Below are 24,388 nucleotides of genomic sequence, written 5' to 3'. Positions count from 1 at the left end.
CAAACTTTCAGTGATTTCAAACTGCTCTAAAATGGAAAATTGCTGTTTCCACTGGGTCATTCCACTTTCGATCAACAGTATACCACCCCACAGTGATACTATATGAATATCAAGTCATTCTGATGGTGCTTTCCAAATTAAAGGCCTTTTCAAATTGCCTATATACGACTAAACTGTCAGTGATTTCAAAATGCTCTAAAATGGAAAATTGCTGTTTCCACTGGGTCATTCCACTTTGAATCAACAGTATACAACTCCACAGTGATACAATATCAATATCAAGTCATTCCGATGGTGCTTTCCAAAATAAAGGCCTTTTTAAATTGCCCATATACGACCAAACTTTCAGTGATTTCAAAATGCTCTAAACTGGAAAATTGCTGTTTCCACTCGGTCATTCCACTTTAGATCATCAGTATACAACCCCACAGAGATACTATATCAATATCAAGTCATTCTGATGGTGCTTTCCAAAATAAAGGCCTTTTTAAATTGCCCATATACGACCAAACTGTCAGTGATTTCAAACTGCTCTAAAATGGAAAATTGCTGTTTCCACTGGGTCACTCAACGTTAGATCAACAGTATACAACCCCACAGTGAAACCATATCAATATCTAGTCATTCTGATGGTGCTTTCCAAAATAAAGGACTTTTCAATTTGCCCATATATGACCAAATTTTCATTGATTTCAAAATGCTTTAAAATGGAAAATTGCTGTTTCCACTGGGTCATTCCACTTTAGATCAACAGTATACAACCCCACAGTGATACCATATAAATATCAAGACATTCTGATGGTGCTTTCCAAAATAAAGGCCTTTTTAAATTTCCCATGTACGACCAAACTTTTAGTGATTCCAAAACGCTCTAAAATGGAAAATTGCTCTTTCCACTGGGTCATTCCACTTCATATCAACAGTATTCAACCCCACAGTGATACCATATCAGTATCAAGTCATTCTGCTGGTGTTTTCCAAAATAAAGGCCTTTTTAAATTGCCCATATACGACTAAACTTTCAGTGATTTCAAACTGCTCTAAAATGGAAAATTGCTGTTTCCACTGGGTCATTCTACTTTAGATCAACAGTATACAACCCCACAGTGATACTAAATCAGTATCAAGTCATTCCAATGGTGCTTTCCAAAATAAAGGTCTTTTAAAATTGCCCATATACTACCAAATTTTCAGTGATTTCAAAATGCTCTAAAATGAAAAATTGCTGTTTCCACTGGGTTATTCCACTTTAGATCAACAGTGTAGCACCCCACAGTGATACCACATCAGTATCAAGTCATTCTGATGGTGCCTTCCAAAATAAAGGCCTTTTTAAATTGCCCATAGTTGACCAAACTTTCAATGATTTCAAAATGCTCTAAAATGGAAAATTGCTGTTTCCACTGGGTCTTTCCACTTTAGATCAACAGTATACAACCCCACAGTGAAACCATATCAGTATCAAGTCATTCTGATGGTGCTTTCTAAAATAAAGGCCTTTTTAAAATGCCCATATACTACCAAACTGTCAGTGATTTCAAAATGCTCTAAAATGGAAAATTGCTGTTTCCACTGGGTCATTCCACTTTAGATCAACAGTATAGCACCCCACAGTGATACCTTATCAGTATCAATTCATTCTGATGTTTTTTTCCAAAATAAAGGCCTTTTTAAATTGCCCATATACGACCAAACTTTCAGTGATTTCAAACTGCTCTAGAATGGAAAATTGCTGTTTCCACTGGGTCATTCCACTTTCGATCAACAGTATACCACCCCACAGTGATACCATATCAATATCAAGTCATTCTGATGGTGCTTTCCAAATTAAAGGCCTTTTTAAATTGCCTATATACGACTAAACTGTCAGTGATTTCAAAATGCTCTAAAATGTAAAATTGCTGTTTCCACTGGGTCATTCCACTTTAGATCAACAGTATACGACCCCACAGTGATACAATATCAATACCAAGTCATTCCGATGTTGCTTTCCGAAATAAAGGCCTTTTTAAATTGCCCATATACCACCAAATTATCAGTGAATTCAAAATGCTCTAAAATGGAAAATTGCTGTTTCCACAGGGTAATTCCACTTTAGATCAACAGTATACAACCCCGCAGTGATACCATATCAGTATCAAGTCATTCCGATGATGCTTTCCGAAATAAAGGCCTTTTTAAATTGCCCATATACGACTAAACCTTCAGTGATTTCAAAATTCTCTAAAATGGAAAATTGCTGTTTCCACAGGGTAATTCCACTTTATATCATCAGTATACAACCCCACAGTAATACCATATCAAAATCAAGTCATTCCAATGGTGCTTTCCAAAATAAAGGTCTTTTAAAATTGCCCATATACTACCAAATTTTCAGTGATTTCAAACTGCTCTAAAATAGAAAGTTGGTGTTTCCACTGGGTCATTCCACTTTAGATCAACAGTATACAACCCCCACAGTGATACCATATCAATATCAATTCATTCTGATGGTGCTTTCCAAAATAAACGCCTTTTTAAATTGCCCATATACTACCAAACTGTCAGTGATTTCAAAATGCTCTAAAATGAAAAATTGCTGTTTCCACTGGGTTATTCCACTTTAGATCAACAGTATAGCACCCCACAGTGATACCACATCAGTATCAAGTCATTCTGATGGTGCCTTCCAAAATAAAGGCCTTTTTAAATTGCCCATAGATGACCAAACTTTCAGTGATTTCAAAATGCTCTAAAATGGAAAATTGCTGTTTCCACTGGGTCATTCCACTTTAGATCAACAGTATACAACCCCACAGTGAAACCATATCAGTATCAAGTCATTCTGATGGTGCTTTCTAAAATAAAGGCCTTTTTAAAATGCCCATATACTACCAAACTGTCAGTGATTTCAAAATGCTCTAAAATGGAAAATTGCTGTTTCCACTGGGTCATTCCACTTTAGATCAACAGTATAGCACCCCACAGTGATACCTTATCAGTATCAAGTCATTCTGATGGTTTTTTCCAAAATAAAGGCCTTTTTAAATTGCCCATATACGACCAAACTTTCAGTGATTTCAAACTGCTCTAAAATGGAAAATTGCTCTTTCCACTGGGTCATTCCACTTCGATCAACAGTATACAACCCCACAGTGATACCATATCAGTATCAAGTCATTCTGCTGGTGTTTTCCAAAATAAAGGCCTTTTTAAATTGCCCATATACGACTAAACTTTCAGTGATTTCAAACTGCTCTAAAATGGAAAATTGCTGTTTCCACTGGGTCATTCTACTTTAGATCAACAGTATACAACCCCACAGTGATACTAAATCAGTATCAAGTCATTCCAATGGTGCTTTCCAAAATAAAGGTCTTTTAAAATTGCCCATATACTACCAAACTTTCAGTGATTTCAAAATGCTCTAAAATGGAAAATTGCAATTTCCACTGGGTCATTCCACTTTAGATCAACAGTATACAACCCCACAGTGAAACCATATCAGTATCAAGTCATTCTGATGGTGCTTTCTAAAATAAAGGCCTTTTTAAAATGCCCATATACTACCAAACTGTCAGTGATTTCAAAATGCTCTAAAATGGAAAATTGCTGTTTCCACTGGGTCATTCCACTTTAGATCAACAGTATAGCACCCCACAGTGATACCTTATCAGTATCAAGTCATTCTGATGGTTTTTTCCAAAATAAAGGCCTTTTTAAATTGCCCATATACGACCAAACTTTCAGTGATTTCAAACTGCTCTAAAATGGAAAATTGCTGTTTCCACTGGGTCATTCCACTTTCGATCAACAGTATACCACCCCACAGTGATACTATATGAATATCAAGTCATTCTGATGGTGCTTTCCAAATTAAAGGCCTTTTTAAATTGCCTATATACGACTAAACTGTCAGTGATTTCAAAATGCTCTAAAATGGAAAATTGCTGTTTCCACTGGGTCATTCCACTTTAGATCAACAGTATACAACCCCACAGTGATACAATATCAATATCAAGTCATTCCGATGGTGCTTTCCAAAATAAAGGCCTTTTTAAATTGCCCATATACGACCAAACTTTCAGTGATTTCAAAATGCTCTAAACTGGAAAATTGCTGTTTCCACTGGGTCATTCCACTTTAGATCATCAGTATACAACCCCACAGAGATACTATATCAATATCAAGTCATTCTGATGGTGCTTTCCAAAATAAAGGCCTTTTTAAATTGCCCATATACGACCAAACTGTCAGTGATTTCAAACTGCTCTAAAATGGAAAATTGCTGTTTCCACTGGGTCACTCGACTTTAGATCAACAGTATACAACCCCACAATGAAACCATATCAATATCTAGTCATTCTGATGGTGCTTTCCAAAATAAAGGACTTTTCAATTTGCCCATATATGACCAAATTTTCATTGATTTCAAAATGCTTTAAAATGGAAAATTGCTGTTTCCACTGGGTCGTTCCACTTTAGATCAACAGTATAGCACCCCACAGTGATACCATATCAGTATAAAGTCATTCTGATGGTGCTTTCCAAAATAAAGGCCTTTTTAAATTGCCCATATACGACCAAACTTTCAGTGATTTCAAAATGCTCTAAAATGGAAAATTGCTGTTTCCACTGGGTCATTCCACTTTAGATCAACAGTATACAACCCCACAGTGATACCATATAAATATCAAGACATTCTGATGGTGCTTTCCAAAATAAAGGCCTTTTAAAAATTGCCCATATACGACCAAACTTTCAGTGATTTCAAAATGCTCTAAAATGGAAAATTGCTGTTTCCACTGGGTCATTCCACTTTAGATCAACAGTATACAACCCCACAGTGATACCATATAAATATCAAGACATTCTGATGGTGCTTTCCAAAATAAAGGCCTTTTTAAATTTCCCATATACGACCAAACTTTTAGTGATTCCAAAACGCTCTAAAATGGAAAATTGCTCTTTCCACTGGGTCATTCCACTTCATATCAACAGTATACAACCCCACAGTGATACCATATCAGTATCAAGTCATTCTGCTGGTGTTTTCCAAAATAAAGGCCTTTTTAAATTGCCCATATACGACTAAACTTTCAGTGATTTCAAACTGCTCTATAATGGAAAATTGCTGTTTCCACTGGGTCATTCTACTTTAGATCAACAGTATACAACCCCACAGTGATACTAAATCAGTATCAAGTCATTCCAATGGTGCTTTCCAAAATAAAGGTCTTTTAAAATTGCCCATATACTACCAAATTTTCAGTGATTTCAAAATGCTCTAAAATGAAAAATTGCTGTTTCCACTGGGTTATTCCACTTTAGATCAACAGTATAGCACCCCACAGTGATACCATATCAGTATCAAGTCATTCTGATGGTGCCTTCCAAAATAAAGGACTTTTCAATTTGCCCATATATGACCAAATTTTCATTGATTTCAAAATGCTTTAAAATGGAAAATTGCTGTTTCCACTGGGTCGTTCCACTTTAGATCAACAGTATAGCACCCCACAGTGATACCATATCAGTATCAAGTCATTCTGATGGTGTTTTCCAAAATAAAGGCCTTTTTAAATTGCCCATATACGACTAAACTTTCAGTGATTTCAAACTGCTCTATAATGGAAAATTGCTGTTTCCACTGGGTCATTCTACTTTAGATCAACAGTATACAACCCCACAGTGATACTAAATCAGTATCAAGTCATTCCAATGGTGCTTTCCAAAATAAAGGTCTTTTAAAATTGCCCATATACGACCAAATTTTCAGTGATTTCAAAATGCTCTAAAATGAAAAATTGCTGTTTCCACTGGGTTATTCCACTTTAGATCAACAGTATAGCACCCCACAGTGATACCATATCAGTATCAAGTCATTCTGATGGTGTTTTCCAAAATAAAGGCCTTTTTAAATTGCCCATAGATGACCAAACTTTCAGTGATTTCAAAATGCTCTAAAATGGAAAATTGCTGTTTCCACAGGGTAATTCCACTTTATATCATCAGTATACAACCCCACATTAATACCATATCAAAATCAAGTCATTCCAATGGTGCTTTCCAAAATAAAGGTCTTTTAAAATTGCCCATATACTACCAAATTTTCAGTGATTTCAAACTGCTCTAAAATAGAAAGTTGCTGTTTCCACTGGGTCATTCCACTTTAGATCAACAGTATACAACCCCCACAGTGATACCATATCAATATCAATTCATTCTGATGGTGCTTTCCAAAATAAACGCCTTTTTAAATTGCCCATATACTACCAAACTGTCAGTGATTTCAAAATGCTCTAAAATGAAAAAGTTGCTGTTTCCACTGGGTTATTCCACTTTAGATCAACAGTATAGCACCCCACAGTGATACCACATCAGTATCAAGTCATTCTGATGGTGCCTTCCAAAATAAAGGCCTTTTTAAATTGCCCATAGATGACCAAACTTTCAGTGATTTCAAAATGCTCTAAAATGGAAAATTGCTGTTTCCACTGGGTCATTCCACTTTAGATCAACAGTATACAACCCCACAGTGAAACCATATCAGTATCAAGTCATTCTGATGGTGCTTTCTAAAATAAAGGCCTTTTTAAAATGCCCATATACTACCAAACTGTCAGTGATTTCAAAATGCTCTAAAATGGAAAATTGCTCTTTCCACTGGGTCATTCCACTTTAGATCAACAGTATAGCACCCCACAGTGATACCTTATCAGTATCAAGTCATTCTGATGGTTTTTTCCAAAATAAAGGCCTTTTTAAATTGCCCATATACGACCAAACTTTCAGTGATTTCAAACTGCTCTAAAATGGAAAATTGCTCTTTCCACTGGGTCATTCCACTTCGATCAACAGTATACAACCCCACAGTGATACCATATCAGTATCAAGTCATTCTGCTGGTGTTTTCCAAAATAAAGGCCTTTTTAAATTGCCCATATACGACTAAACTTTCAGTGATTTCAAACTGCTCAAAAATGGAAAATTGCTGTTTCCACTGGGTCATTCTACTTTAGATCAACAGTATACAACCCCGCAGTGATACTAAATCAGTATCAAGTCATTCCAATGGTGCTTTCCAAAATAAAGGTCTTTTAAAATTGCCCATATACTACCAAACTTTCAGTGATTTCAAAATGCTCTAAAATGGAAAATTGCAATTTCCACTGGGTCATTCCACTTTAGATCAACAGTATACAACCCCACAGTGAAACCATATCAGTATCAAGTCATTCTGATGGTGCTTTCTAAAATAAAGGCCTTTTTAAAATGCCCATATACTACCAAACTGTCAGTGATTTCAAAATGCTCTAAAATGGAAAATTGCTGTTTCCACTGGGTCATTCCACTTTAGATCAACAGTATAGCACCCCACAGTGATACCTTATCAGTATCAAGTCATTCTGATGGTTTTTTCCAAATTAAAGGCCTTTTTAAATTGCCCATATACGACCAAACTTTCAGTGATTTCAAACTGCTCTAAAATGGAAAAATGCTCTTTCCACTGGGTCATTCCACTTCGATCAACAGTATACAACCCCACAGTGATACCATATCAGTATCAAGTCATTCTGCTGGTGTTTTCCAAAATAAAGGCCTTTTTAAATTGCCCATATACGACTAAACTTTCAGTGATTTCAAACTGCTCTAAAATGGAAAATTGCTGTTTCCACTGGGTCATTCTACTTTAGATCAACAGTATACAACCCCACAGTGATACTAAATCAGTATCAAGTCATTCCAATGGTGCTTTCCAAAAAAAAGGTCTTTTAAAATTGCCCATATACTACCAAACTTTCAGTGATTTCAAAATGCTCTAAAATGGAAAATTGCAATTTCCACTGGGTCATTCCACTTTAGATCAACAGTATACAACCCCACAGTGAAACCATATCAGTATCAAGTCATTCTGATGGTGCTTTCTAAAATAAAGGCCTTTTTAAAATGCCCATATACTACCAAACTGTCAGTGATTTCAAAATGCTCTAAAATGGAAAATTGCTGTTTCCACTGGGTCATTCCACTTTAGATCAACAGTATAGCACCCCACATTGATACCTTATCAGTATCAAGTCATTCTGATGGTTTTTTCCAAAATAAAGGCCTTTTTAAATTGCCCATATACGACCAAACTTTCAGTGATTTCAAACTGCTCTAAAATGGAAAATTGCTGTTTCCACTGGGTCATTCCACTTTCGATCAACAGTATACCACCCCACAGTGATACTATATGAATATCAAGTCATTCTGATGGTGCTTTCCAAATTAAAGGCCTTTTCAAATTGCCTATATACGACTAAACTGTCAGTGATTTCAAAATGCTCTAAAATGGAAAATTGCTGTTTCCACTGGGTCATTCCACTTTGAATCAACAGTATACAACTCCACAGTGATACAATATCAATATCAAGTCATTCCGATGGTGCTTTCCAAAATAAAGGCCTTTTTAAATTGCCCATATACGACCAAACTTTCAGTGATTTCAAAATGCTCTAAAATGGAAAATTGCTGTTTCCACTGGGTCATTCCACTTTAGATCAACAGTATACAACCCCACAGTGATACCATATAAATATCAAGACATTCTGATGGTGCTTTCCAAAATAAAGGCCTTTTAAAAATTGCCCATATACGACCAAACTTTCAGTGATTTCAAAATGCTCTAAAATGGAAAATTGCTGTTTCCACTGGGTCATTCCACTTTAGATCAACAGTATACAACCCCACAGTGATACCATATAAATATCAAGACATTCTGATGGTGCTTTCCAAAATAAAGGCCTTTTTAAATTTCCCATATACGACCAAACTTTTAGTGATTCCAAAACGCTCTAAAATGGAAAATTGCTCTTTCCACTGGGTCATTCCACTTCATATCAACAGTATACAACCCCACAGTGATACCATATCAGTATCAAGTCATTCTGCTGGTGTTTTCCAAAATAAAGGCCTTTTTAAATTGCCCATATACGACTAAACTTTCAGTGATTTCAAACTGCTCTATAATGGAAAATTGCTGTTTCCACTGGGTCATTCTACTTTAGATCAACAGTATACAACCCCACAGTGATACTAAATCAGTATCAAGTCATTCCAATGGTGCTTTCCAAAATAAAGGTCTTTTAAAATTGCCCATATACTACCAAATTTTCAGTGATTTCAAAATGCTCTAAAATGAAAAATTGCTGTTTCCACTGGGTTATTCCACTTTAGATCAACAGTATAGCACCCCACAGTGATACCATATCAGTATCAAGTCATTCTGATGGTGCCTTCCAAAATAAAGGACTTTTCAATTTGCCCATATATGACCAAATTTTCATTGATTTCAAAATGCTTTAAAATGGAAAATTGCTGTTTCCACTGGGTCGTTCCACTTTAGATCAACAGTATAGCACCCCACAGTGATACCATATCAGTATCAAGTCATTCTGATGGTGTTTTCCAAAATAAAGGCCTTTTTAAATTGCCCATATACGACTAAACTTTCAGTGATTTCAAACTGCTCTATAATGGAAAATTGCTGTTTCCACTGGGTCATTCTACTTTAGATCAACAGTATACAACCCCACAGTGATACTAAATCAGTATCAAGTCATTCCAATGGTGCTTTCCAAAATAAAGGTCTTTTAAAATTGCCCATATACGACCAAATTTTCAGTGATTTCAAAATGCTCTAAAATGAAAAATTGCTGTTTCCACTGGGTTATTCCACTTTAGATCAACAGTATAGCACCCCACAGTGATACCATATCAGTATCAAGTCATTCTGATGGTGTTTTCCAAAATAAAGGCCTTTTTAAATTGCCCATAGATGACCAAACTTTCAGTGATTTCAAAATGCTCTAAAATGGAAAATTGCTGTTTCCACAGGGTAATTCCACTTTATATCATCAGTATACAACCCCACAGTAATACCATATCAAAATCAAGTCATTCCAATGGTGCTTTCCAAAATAAAGGTCTTTTAAAATTGCCCATATACTACCAAATTTTCAGTGATTTCAAACTGCTCTAAAATAGAAAGTTGCTGTTTCCACTGGGTCATTCCACTTTAGATCAACAGTATACAACCCCCACAGTGATACCATATCAATATCAATTCATTCTGATGGTGCTTTCCAAAATAAACGCCTTTTTAAATTGCCCATATACTACCAAACTGTCAGTGATTTCAAAATGCTCTAAAATGAAAAAGTTGCTGTTTCCACTGGGTTATTCCACTTTAGATCAACAGTATAGCACCCCACAGTGATACCACATCAGTATCAAGTCATTCTGATGGTGCCTTCCAAAATAAAGGCCTTTTTAAATTGCCCATAGATGACCAAACTTTCAGTGATTTCAAAATGCTCTAAAATGGAAAATTGCTGTTTCCACTGGGTCATTCCACTTTAGATCAACAGTATACAACCCCACAGTGAAACCATATCAGTATCAAGTCATTCTGATGGTGCTTTCTAAAATAAAGGCCTTTTTAAAATGCCCATATACTACCAAACTGTCAGTGATTTCAAAATGCTCTAAAATGGAAAATTGCTCTTTCCACTGGGTCATTCCACTTTAGATCAACAGTATAGCACCCCACAGTGATACCTTATCAGTATCAAGTCATTCTGATGGTTTTTTCCAAAATAAAGGCCTTTTTAAATTGCCCATATACGACCAAACTTTCAGTGATTTCAAACTGCTCTAAAATGGAAAATTGCTCTTTCCACTGGGTCATTCCACTTCGATCAACAGTATACAACCCCACAGTGATACCATATCAGTATCAAGTCATTCTGCTGGTGTTTTCCAAAATAAAGGCCTTTTTAAATTGCCCATATACGACTAAACTTTCAGTGATTTCAAACTGCTCAAAAATGGAAAATTGCTGTTTCCACTGGGTCATTCTACTTTAGATCAACAGTATACAACCCCGCAGTGATACTAAATCAGTATCAAGTCATTCCAATGGTGCTTTCCAAAATAAAGGTCTTTTAAAATTGCCCATATACTACCAAACTTTCAGTGATTTCAAAATGCTCTAAAATGGAAAATTGCAATTTCCACTGGGTCATTCCACTTTAGATCAACAGTATACAACCCCACAGTGAAACCATATCAGTATCAAGTCATTCTGATGGTGCTTTCTAAAATAAAGGCCTTTTTAAAATGCCCATATACTACCAAACTGTCAGTGATTTCAAAATGCTCTAAAATGGAAAATTGCTGTTTCCACTGGGTCATTCCACTTTAGATCAACAGTATAGCACCCCACAGTGATACCTTATCAGTATCAAGTCATTCTGATGGTTTTTTCCAAATTAAAGGCCTTTTTAAATTGCCCATATACGACCAAACTTTCAGTGATTTCAAACTGCTCTAAAATGGAAAAATGCTCTTTCCACTGGGTCATTCCACTTCGATCAACAGTATACAACCCCACAGTGATACCATATCAGTATCAAGTCATTCTGCTGGTGTTTTCCAAAATAAAGGCCTTTTTAAATTGCCCATATACGACTAAACTTTCAGTGATTTCAAACTGCTCTAAAATGGAAAATTGCTGTTTCCACTGGGTCATTCTACTTTAGATCAACAGTATACAACCCCACAGTGATACTAAATCAGTATCAAGTCATTCCAATGGTGCTTTCCAAAAAAAAGGTCTTTTAAAATTGCCCATATACTACCAAACTTTCAGTGATTTCAAAATGCTCTAAAATGGAAAATTGCAATTTCCACTGGGTCATTCCACTTTAGATCAACAGTATACAACCCCACAGTGAAACCATATCAGTATCAAGTCATTCTGATGGTGCTTTCTAAAATAAAGGCCTTTTTAAAATGCCCATATACTACCAAACTGTCAGTGATTTCAAAATGCTCTAAAATGGAAAATTGCTGTTTCCACTGGGTCATTCCACTTTAGATCAACAGTATAGCACCCCACATTGATACCTTATCAGTATCAAGTCATTCTGATGGTTTTTTCCAAAATAAAGGCCTTTTTAAATTGCCCATATACGACCAAACTTTCAGTGATTTCAAACTGCTCTAAAATGGAAAATTGCTGTTTCCACTGGGTCATTCCACTTTCGATCAACAGTATACCACCCCACAGTGATACTATATGAATATCAAGTCATTCTGATGGTGCTTTCCAAATTAAAGGCCTTTTCAAATTGCCTATATACGACTAAACTGTCAGTGATTTCAAAATGCTCTAAAATGGAAAATTGCTGTTTCCACTGGGTCATTCCACTTTGAATCAACAGTATACAACTCCACAGTGATACAATATCAATATCAAGTCATTCCGATGGTGCTTTCCAAAATAAAGGCCTTTTTAAATTGCCCATATACGACCAAACTTTCAGTGATTTCAAAATGCTCTAAACTGGAAAATTGCTGTTTCCACTCGGTCATTCCACTTTAGATCATCAGTATACAACCCCACAGAGATACTATATCAATATCAAGTCATTCTGATGGTGCTTTCCAAAATAAAGGCCTTTTTAAATTGCCCATATACGACCAAACTGTCAGTGATTTCAAACTGCTCTAAAATGGAAAATTGCTGTTTCCACTGGGTCACTCAACGTTAGATCAACAGTATACAACCCCACAGTGAAACCATATCAATATCTAGTCATTCTGATGGTGCTTTCCAAAATAAAGGACTTTTCAATTTGCCCATATATGACCAAATTTTCATTGATTTCAAAATGCTTTAAAATGGAAAATTGCTGTTTCCACTGGATCATTCCACTTTAGATCAACAGTATACAACCCCACAGTGATACCATATAAATATCAAGACATTCTGATGGTGCTTTCCAAAATAAAGGCCTTTTTAAATTTCCCATGTACGACCAAACTTTTAGTGATTCCAAAACGCTCTAAAATGGAAAATTGCTCTTTCCACTGGGTCATTCCACTTCATATCAACAGTATTCAACCCCACAGTGATACCATATCAGTATCAAGTCATTCTGCTGGTGTTTTCCAAAATAAAGGCCTTTTTAAATTGCCCATATACGCCTAAACTTTCAGTGATTTCAAACTGCTCTAAAATGGAAAATTGCTGTTTCCACTGGGTCATTCTACTTTAGATCAACAGTATACAACCCCACAGTGATACTAAATCAGTATCAAGTCATTCCAATGGTGCTTTCCAAAATAAAGGTCTTTTAAAATTGCCCATATACTACCAAATTTTCAGTGATTTCAAAATGCTCTAAAATGAAAAATTGCTGTTTCCACTGGGTTATTCCACTTTAGATCAACAGTATAGCACCCCACAGTGATACCACATCAGTATCAAGTCATTCTGATGGTGCCTTCCAAAATAAAGGCCTTTTTAAATTGCCCATAGTTGACCAAACTTTCAATGATTTCAAAATGCTCTAAAATGGAAAATTGCTGTTTCCACTGGGTCATTCCACTTTAGATCAACAGTATAGCACCCCACAGTGATACCTTATCAGTATCAATTCATTCTGATGTTTTTTTCCAAAATAAAGGCCTTTTTAAATTGCCCATATACGACCAAACTTTCAGTGATTTCAAACTGCTCTAGAATGGAAAATTGCTGTTTCCACTGGGTCATTCCACTTTCGATCAACAGTATACCACCCCACAGTGATACCATATCAATATCAAGTCATTCTGATGGTGCTTTCCAAATTAAAGGCCTTTTTAAATTGCCTATATACGACTAAACTGTCAGTGATTTCAAAATGCTCTAAAATGTAAAATTGCTGTTTCCACTGGGTCATTCCACTTTAGATCAACAGTATACGACCCCACAGTGATACAATATCAATACCAAGTCATTCCGATGTTGCTTTCCGAAATAAAGGCCTTTTTAAATTGCCCATATACCACCAAACTATCAGTGAATTCAAAATGCTCTAAAATGGAAAATTGCTGTTTCCACAGGGTAATTCCACTTTAGATCAACAGTATACAACCCCGCAGTGATACCATATCAGTATCAAGTCATTCCGATGATGCTTTCCGAAATAAAGGCCTTTTTAAATTGCCCATATACGACTAAACCTTCAGTGATTTCAAAATTCTCTAAAATGGAAAATTGCTGTTTCCACAGGGTAATTCCACTTTATATCATCAGTATACAACCCCACAGTAATACCATATCAAAATCAAGTCATTCCAATGGTGCTTTCCAAAATAAAGGTCTTTTAAAATTGCCCATATACTACCAAATTTTCAGTGATTTCAAACTGCTCTAAAATAGAAAGTTGCTGTTTCCACTGGGTCATTCCACTTTAGATCAACAGTATACAACCCCCACAGTGATACCATATCAATATCAATTCATTCTGATGGTGCTTTCCAAAATAAACGCCTTTTTAAATTGCCCATATACTACCAAACTGTCAGTGATTTCAAAATGCTCTAAAATGAAAAATTGCTGTTTCCACTGGGTTATTCCACTTTAGATCAACAGTATAGCACCCCACAGTGATACCACATCAGTATCAAGTCATTCTGATGGTGCCTTCCAAAATAAAGGCCTTTTTAAATTGCCCATAGATGACCAAACTTTCAGTGATTTCAAAATGCTCTAAAATGGAAAATTGCTGTTTCCACTGGGTCATTCCACTTTAGATCAACAGTATACAACCCCACAGTGAAACCATATCAGTATCAAGTCATTCTGATGGTGCTTTCTAAAATAAAGGCCTTTTTAAAATGCCCATATACTACCAAACTGTCAGTGATTTCAAAATGCTCTAAAATGGAAAATTGCTGTTTCCACTGGGTCATTCCACTTTAGATCAACAGTATAGCACCCCACAGTGATACCTTATCAGTATCAAGTCATTCTGATGGTTTTTTCCAAAATAAAGGCCTTTTTAAATTGCCCATATACGACCAAACTTTCAGTGATTTCAAACTGCTCTAAAATGGAAAATTGCTCTTTCCACTGGGTCATTCCACTTCGATCAACAGTATACAACCCCACAGTGATACCATATCAGTATCAAGTCATTCTGCTGGTGTTTTCCAAAATAAAGGCCTTTTTAAATTGCCCATATACGACTAAACTTTCAGTGATTTCAAACTGCTCTAAAATGGAAAATTGCTGTTTCCACTGGGTCATTCTACTTTAGATCAACAGTATACAACCCCACAGTGATACTAAATCAGTATCAAGTCATTCCAATGGTGCTTTCCAAAATAAAGGTCTTTTAAAATTGCCCATATACTACCAAACTTTCAGTGATTTCAAAATGCTCTAAAATGGAAAATTGCAATTTCCACTGGGTCATTCCACTTTAGATCAACAGTATACAACCCCACAGTGAAACCATATCAGTATCAAGTCATTCTGATGGTGCTTTCTAAAATAAAGGCCTTTTTAAAATGCCCATATACTACCAAACTGTCAGTGATTTCAAAATGCTCTAAAATGGAAAATTGCTGTTTCCACTGGGTCATTCCACTTTAGATCAACAGTATAGCACCCCACAGTGATACCTTATCAGTATCAAGTCATTCTGATGGTTTTTTCCAAAATAAAGGCCTTTTTAAATTGCCCATATACGACCAAACTTTCAGTGATTTCAAACTGCTCTAAAATGGAAAATTGCTGTTTCCACTGGGTCATTCCACTTTCGATCAACAGTATACCACCCCACAGTGATACTATATGAATATCAAGTCATTCTGATGGTGCTTTCCAAATTAAAGGCCTTTTTAAATTGCCTATATACGACTAAACTGTCAGTGATTTCAAAATGCTCTAAAATGGAAAATTGCTGTTTCCACTGGGTCATTCCACTTTAGATCAACAGTATACAACCCCACAGTGATACAATATCAATATCAAGTCATTCCGATGGTGCTTTCCAAAATAAAGGCCTTTTTAAATTGCCCATATACGACCAAACTTTCAGTGATTTCAAAATGCTCTAAACTGGAAAATTGCTGTTTCCACTGGGTCATTCCACTTTAGATCATCAGTATACAACCCCACAGAGATACTATATCAATATCAAGTCATTCTGATGGTGCTTTCCAAAATAAAGGCCTTTTTAAATTGCCCATATACGACTGAACTGTCAGTGATTTCAAACTGCTCTAAAATGGAAAATTGCTGTTTCCACTGGGTCACTCGACTTTAGATCAACAGTATACAACCCCACAGTGAAACCATATCAATATCTAGTCATTCTGATGGTGCTTTCCAAAATAAAGGACTTTTCAATTTGCCCATATATGACCAAATTTTCATTGATTTCAAAATGCTTTAAAATGGAAAATTGCTGTTTCCACTGGGTCGTTCCACTTTAGATCAACAGTATAGCACCCCACAGTGATACCATATCAGTATCAAGTCATTCTGATGGTGTTTTCCAAAATAAAGGCCTTTTTAAATTGCCCATAGATGACCAAACTTTCAGTGATTTCAAAATGCTCTAAAATGGAAAGTTGCTGTTTCCACTGGGTCATTCCACTTCAGATCGACAGTATACAACCCCACAGTGATACCATATCAGTATAAAGTCATTCTGATGGTGCTTTCCAAAATAAAGGCCTTTTTAAATTGCCCATATACGACCAAACTTTCAGTGATTTCAAAATGCTCTAAAATCGAAAATTGCTGTTTCCACTGGGTCATTCCACTTTAGATCAACAGTATACAACCCCACAGTGATACCATATAAATATCAAGACATTCTGATGGTGCTTTCCAAAATAAAGGCCTTTTAAAAATTGCCCATATACGACCAAACTTTCAGTGATTTCAAAATGCTCTAAAATGGAAAATTGCTGTTTCCACTGGGTCATTCCACTTTAGATCAACAGTATACAACCCCACAGTGATACCATATAAATATCAAGACATTCTGATGGTGCTTTCCAAAATAAAGGCCTTTTTAAATTTCCCATATACGACCAAACTTTTAGTGATTCCAAAACGCTCTAAAATGGAAAATTGCTCTTTCCACTGGGTCATTCCACTTCATATCAACAGTATACAACCCCACAGTGATACCATATCAGTATCAAGTCATTCTGCTGGTGTTTTCCAAAATAAAGGCCTTTTTAAATTGCCCATATACGACTAAACTTTCAGTGATTTCAAACTGCTCTATAATGGAAAATTGCTGTTTCCACTGGGTCATTCTACTTTAGATCAACAGTATACAACCCCACAGTGATACTAAATCAGTATCAAGTCATTCCAATGGTGCTTTCCAAAATAAAGGTCTTTTAAAATTGCCCATATACTACCAAATTTTCAGTGATTTCAAAATGCTCTAAAATGAAAAATTGCTGTTTCCACTGGGTTATTCCACTTTAGATCAACAGTATAGCACCCCACAGTGATACCATATCAGTATCAAGTCATTCTGATGGTGCCTTCCAAAATAAAGGACTTTTCAATTTGCCCATATATGACCAAATTTTCATTGATTTCAAAATGCTTTAAAATGGAAAATTGCTGTTTCCACTGGGTCGTTCCACTTTAGATCAACAGTATAGCACCCCACAGTGATACCATATCAGTATCAAGTCATTCTGATGGTGTTTTCCAAAATAAAGGCCTTTTTAAATTGCCCATATACGACTAAACTTTCAGTGATTTCAAACTGCTCTATAATGGAAAATTGCTGTTTCCACTGGGTCATTCTACTTTAGATCAACAGTATGCAACCCCACAGTGATACTAAATCAGTATCAAGTCATTCCAATGGTGCTTTCCAAAATAAAGGTCTTTTAAAATTGCCCATATACGACCAAATTTTCAGTGATTTCAAAATGCTCTAAAATGAAAAATTGCTGTTTCCACTGGGTTATTCCACTTTAGATCAACAGTATAGCACCCCACAGTGATACCATATCAGTATCAAGTCATTCTGATGGTGCCTTCCAAAATAAAGGACTTTTCAATTTGCCCATATATGACCAAATTTTCATTGATTTCAAAATGCTTTAAAATGGAAAATTGCTGTTTCCACTGGGTCGTTCCACTTTAGATCAACAGTATAGCACCCCACAGTGATACCATATCAGTATCAAGTCATTCTGATGGTGTTTTCCAAAATAAAGGCCTTTTTAAATTGCCCATAGATGACCAAACTTTCAGTGATTTCAAAATGCTCTAAAATGGAAAGTTGCTGTTTCCACTGGGTCATTCCACTTCAGATCGACAGTATACAACCCCACAGTGATACCATATCAGTATAAAGTCATTCTGATGGTGCTTTCCAAAATAAAGGCCTTTTTAAATTGCCCATATACGACCAAACTTTCAGTGATTTCAAAATGCTCTAAAATGGAAAATTGCTGTTTCCACTGGGTCATTCCACTTTAGATCAACAGTATACAACCCCACAGTGATACCATATAAATATCAAGACATTCTGATGGTGCTTTCCAAAATAAAGGCCTTTTTAAATTGCCCATATACGACCAAACTTTGAGTGATTTCAAAGTGCTCTAAAATGGAAAATTGCTGTTTCCACTGGGTCATTCCACTTTAGATCAACAGTATACAACCCCACAGTGATACCATATAAATATCAAGACATTCTGATGGTGCTTTCCAAAATAAAGGCCTTTTTAAATTTCCCATATACGACCAAACTTTTAGTGATTCCAAAACGCTCTAAAATGGAAAATTGCTCTTTCCACTGGGTCATTCCACTTCATATCAACAGTATACAACCCCACAGTGATACCATATCAGTATCAAGTCATTCTGCTGGTGTTTTCCAAAATAAAGGCCTTTTTAAATTGCCCATATACGACTAAACTTTCAGTGATTTCAAACTGCTCTATAATGGAAAATTGCTGTTTCCACTGGGTCATTCTACTTTAGATCAACAGTATACAACCCCACAGTGATACTAAATCAGTATCAAGTCATTCCAATGGTGCTTTCCAAAATAAAGGTCTTTTAAAATTGCCCATATACTACCAAATTTTCAGTGATTTCAAAATGCTCTAAAATGAAAAATTGCTGTTTCCACTGGGTTATTCCACTTTAGATCAACAGTATAGCACCCCACAGTGATACCTTATCAATATCAAGTCATTCTGATGGTTTTTTCCAAAATAAAGGCCTTTTTAAATTGCCCATATACGACCAAACTTTCAGTGATTTCAAACTGCTCTAAAATGGAAAATTGCTGTTTCCACTGGGTCATTCCACTTTCGATCAACAGTATACCACCCCACAGTGATACTATATGAATATCAAGTCATTCTGATGGTGCTTTCCAAATTAAAGGCCTTTTTAAATTGCCTATATACGACTAAACTGTCAGTGATTTCAAAATGCTCTAAAATGGAAAATTGCTGTTTCCACTGGGTCATTCCACTTTAGATCAACAGTATACAACCCCACAGTGATACAATATCAATATCAAGTCATTCCGATGGTGCTTTCCAAAATAAAGGCCTTTTTAATTTGCCCATATACGACCAAACTTTCAGTGATTTCAAAATGCTCTAAACTGGAAAATTGCTGTTTCCACTGGGTCATTCCACTTTAGATCATCAGTATACAACCCCACAGAGATACTATATCAATATCAAGTCATTCTGATGGTGCTTTCCAAAATAAAGGCCTTTTTAAATTGCCCATATACGACCAAACTGTCAGTGATTTCAAACTGCTCTAAAATGGAAAATTGCTGTTTCCACTGGGTCACTCGACTTTAGATCAACAGTATACAACCCCACAGTGAAACCATATCAATATCTAGTCATTCTGATGGTGCTTTCCAAAATAAAGGACTTTTCAATTTGCCCATATACGACCAAATTTTCATTGATTTCAAAATGCTTTAAAATGGAAAATTGCTGTTTCCACTGGGTCGTTCCAATTTAGATCAACAGTATAGCACCCCACAGTGATACCATATCAGTATCAAGTCATTCTGATGGTGTTTTCCAAAATAAAGGCCTTTTTAAATTGCCCATAGATGAGCAAACTTTCAGTGATTTCAAAATGCTCTAAAATGGAAAATTGCTGTTTCCACTGGGTCATTCCACTTTAGATCGACAGTATACAACCCCACAGTGATACCATATCAGTATAAAGTCATTCTGATGGTGCTTTCCAAAATAAAGGCCTTTTTAAATTGCCCATATACGACCAAACTTTCAGTGATTTCAAAATGCTCTAAAATGGAAAATTGCTGTTTCCACTGGGTCATTCCACTTTAGATCAACAGTATACAACCCCACAGTGATACCATATAAATATCAAGACATTCTGATGGTGCTTTCCTAAATAAAGGCCTTTTTAAATTTCCCATATACGACCAAACTTTTAGTGATTCCAAAACGCTCTAAAATGGAAAATTGCTCTTTCCACTGGGTCATTCCACTTCATATCAACAGTATACAACCCCACAGTGATACCATATCAGTATCAAGTCATTCTGCTGGTGTTTTCTAAAATAAAGGCCTTTTTAAATTGCCTATATACGACTAAACTTTCTGTGATTTCAAACTGCTCTAAAATGGAAAATTGCTGTTTCCACTGGGTCATTCTACTTTAGATCAGCAGTATACAACCCCACAGTGATACTAAATCAGTATCAAGTCATTCCAATGGTGCTTTCCAAAATAAAGGTCTTTTAAAATTGCCCATATACTACCAAACTTTCAGTGAGTTCAAAATGCTCTAAAATGGAAAATTGCACTTTCCACTGGGTCATTCCACTTTAGATCAACAGTATACAACCCCACAGTGAAACCATATCAGTATCAAGTCATTCTGATGGTGCTTTCTAAAATAAAGGCCTTTTTAAAATGCCCATATACTACCAAACTGTCAGTGATTTCAAAATGCTCTAAAATGGAAAATTGCTGTTTCCACTGGGTCATTCCACTTTAGATCAACAGTATAGCACCCCACAGTGATACCTTATCAGTATCAAGTCATTCTGATGGTTTTTTCCAAAATAAAGGCCTTTTTAAATTGCCCATATACGACCAAACTTTCAGTGATTTCAAACTGCTCTAAAATGGAAAATTGCTGTTTCCACTGGGTCATTCCACTTTCGATCAACAGTATACCACCCCACAGTGATACTATATGAATATCAAGTCATTCTGGTGGTGCTTTCCAAATTAAAGGCCTTTTTAAATTGCCTATATACGACTAAACTGTCAGTGATTTCAAAATGCTCTAAAATGGAAAATTGCTGTTTCCACTGGGTCATTCCACTTTAGATCAACAGTATACAACCCCACAGTGATACAATATCAATATCAAGTCATTCCGATGGTGCTTTCCAAAATAAAGGCCTTTTTAAATTGCCCATATACGACCAAACTTTCAGTGATTTCAAAATGCTCTAAACTGGAAAATTGCTGTTTCCACTGGGTCATTCCACTTTAGATCATCAGGATACAACCCCACAGAGATACTATATCAATATCAAGTCATTCTGATGGTGCTTTCCAAAATAAAGGCCTTTTTAAATTGCCCATATACGACCAAACTGTCAGTGATTTCAAACTGCTCTAAAATGGAAAATTGCTGTTTCCACTGGGTCACTCGACTTTAGATCAACAGTATACAACCCCACAATGAAACCATATCAATATCTAGTCATTCTGATGGTGCTTTCCAAAATAAAGGACTTTTCAATTTGCCCATATACGACCAAATTTTCATTGATTTCAAAATGCTTTAAAATGGAAAATTGCTGTTTCCACTGGGTCGTTCCACTTTAGATCAACAGTATAGCACCCCACAGTGATACCATATCAGTATCAAGTCATTCTGATGGTGTTTTCCAAAATAAAGGCCTTTTTAAATTGCCCATAGATGACCAAACTTTCAGTGATTTCAAAATGCTCTAAAATGGAAAATTGCTGTTTCCACTGGGTCATTCCACTTTAGATCGACAGTATACAACCCCACAGTGATACCATATCAGTATAAAGTCATTCTGATGGTGCTTTCCAAAATAAAGGCCTTTTTAAATTGCCCATATACGACCAAACTTTCAGTGATTTCAAAATGCTCTAAAATGGAAAATTGCTGTTTCCACTGGGTCATTCCACTTTAGATCAACAGTATACAACCCCACAGTGATACCATATAAATATCAAGACATTCTGATGGTGCTTTCCAAAATAAAGGCCTTTTTAAATTTCCCATATACGACCAAACTTTTAGTGATTCCAAAACGCTCTAAAATGGAAAATTGCTCTTTCCACTGGGTCATTCCACTTCATATCAACAGTATACAACCCCACAGTGATACCATATCAGTATCAAGTCATTCTGCTGGTGTTTTCTAAAATAAAGGCCTTTTTAATTTGCCCATATACGACCAAACTTTCAGTGATTTCAAAATGCTCTAAACTGGAAAATTGCTGTTTCCACTGGGTCATTCCACTTTAGATCATCAGTATACAACCCCACAGAGATACTATATCAATATCAAGTCATTCTGATGGTGCTTTCCAAAATAAAGGCCTTTTTAAATTGCCCATATACGACCAAACTGTCAGTGATTTCAAACTGCTCTAAAATGGAAAATTGCTGTTTCCACTGGGTCACTCGACTTTAGATCAACAGTATACAACCCCACAGTGAAACCATATCAATATCTAGTCATTCTGATGGTGCTTTCCAAAATAAAGGACTTTTCAATTTGCCCATATACGACCAAATTTTCATTGATTTCAAAATGCTTTAAAATGGAAAATTGCTGTTTCCACTGGGTCGTTCCAATTTAGATCAACAGTATAGCACCCCACAGTGATACCATATCAGTATCAAGTCATTCTGATGGTGTTTTCCAAAATAAAGGCCTTTTTAAATTGCCCATAGATGAGCAAACTTTCAGTGATTTCAAAATGCTCTAAAATGGAAAATTGCTGTTTCCACTGGGTCATTCCACTTTAGATCGACAGTATACAACCCCACAGTGATACCATATCAGTATAAAGTCATTCTGATGGTGCTTTCCAAAATAAAGGCCTTTTTAAATTGCCCATATACGACCAAACTTTCAGTGATTTCAAAATGCTCTAAAATGGAAAATTGCTGTTTCCACTGGGTCATTCCACTTTAGATCAACAGTATACAACCCCACAGTGATACCATATAAATATCAAGACATTCTGATGGTGCTTTCCTAAATAAAGGCCTTTTTAAATTTACCATATACGACCAAACTTTTAGTGATTCCAAAACGCTCTAAAATGGAAAATTGCTCTTTCCACTGGGTCATTCCACTTCATATCAACAGTATACAACCCCACAGTGATACCATATCAGTATCAAGTCATTCTGCTGGTGTTTTCTAAAATAAAGGCCTTTTTAAATTGCCTATATACGACTAAACTTTCTGTGATTTCAAACTGCTCTAAAATGGAAAATTGCTGTTTCCACTGGGTCATTCTACTTTAGATCAGCAGTATACAACCCCACAGTGATACTAAATCAGTATCAAGTCATTCCAATGGTGCTTTCCAAAATAAAGGTCTTTTAAAATTGCCCATATACTACCAAACTTTCAGTGAGTTCAAAATGCTCTAAAATGGAAAATTGCACTTTCCACTGGGTCATTCCACTTTAGATCAACAGTATACAACCCCACAGTGAAACCATATCAGTATCAAGTCATTCTGATGGTGCTTTCTAAAATAAAGGCCTTTTTAAAATGCCCATATACTACCAAACTGTCAGTGATTTCAAAATGCTCTAAAATGGAAAATTGCTGTTTCCACTGGGTCATTCCACTTTAGATCAACAGTATAGCACCCCACAGTGATACCTTATCAGTATCAAGTCATTCTGATGGGTTTTTCCAAAATAAAGGCCTTTTTAAATTGCCCATATACGACCAAACTTTCAGTGATTTCAAACTGCTCTAAAATGGAAAATTGCTGTTTCCACTGGGTCATTCCACTTTCGATCAACAGTATACCACCCCACAGTGATACTATATGAATATCAAGTCATTCTGGTGGTGCTTTCCAAATTAAAGGCCTTTTTAAATTGCCTATATACGACTAAACTGTCAGTGATTTCAAAATGCTCTAAAATGGAAAATTGCTGTTTCCACTGGGTCATTCCACTTTAGATCAACAGTATACAACCCCACAGTGATACAATATCAATATCAAGTCATTCCGATGGTGCTTTCCAAAATAAAGGCCTTTTTAAATTGCCCATATACGACCAAACTTTCAGTGATTTCAAAATGCTCTAAACTGGAAAATTGCTGTTTCCACTGGGTCATTCCACTTTAGATCATCAGGATACAACCCCACAGAGATACTATATCAATATCAAGTCATTCTGATGGTGCTTTCCAAAATAAAGGCCTTTTTAAATTGCCCATATACGACCAAACTGTCAGTGATTTCAAACTGCTCTAAAATGGAAAATTGCTGTTTC

Source organism: Nothobranchius furzeri, chromosome 6, assembly GCF_043380555.1.
Source record: "Nothobranchius furzeri strain GRZ-AD chromosome 6, NfurGRZ-RIMD1, whole genome shotgun sequence".
In the NCBI taxonomy this organism is placed as follows: Eukaryota; Metazoa; Chordata; class Actinopteri; order Cyprinodontiformes; family Nothobranchiidae; genus Nothobranchius; species Nothobranchius furzeri.
This window is presented reverse-complemented; position numbering follows the sequence as displayed.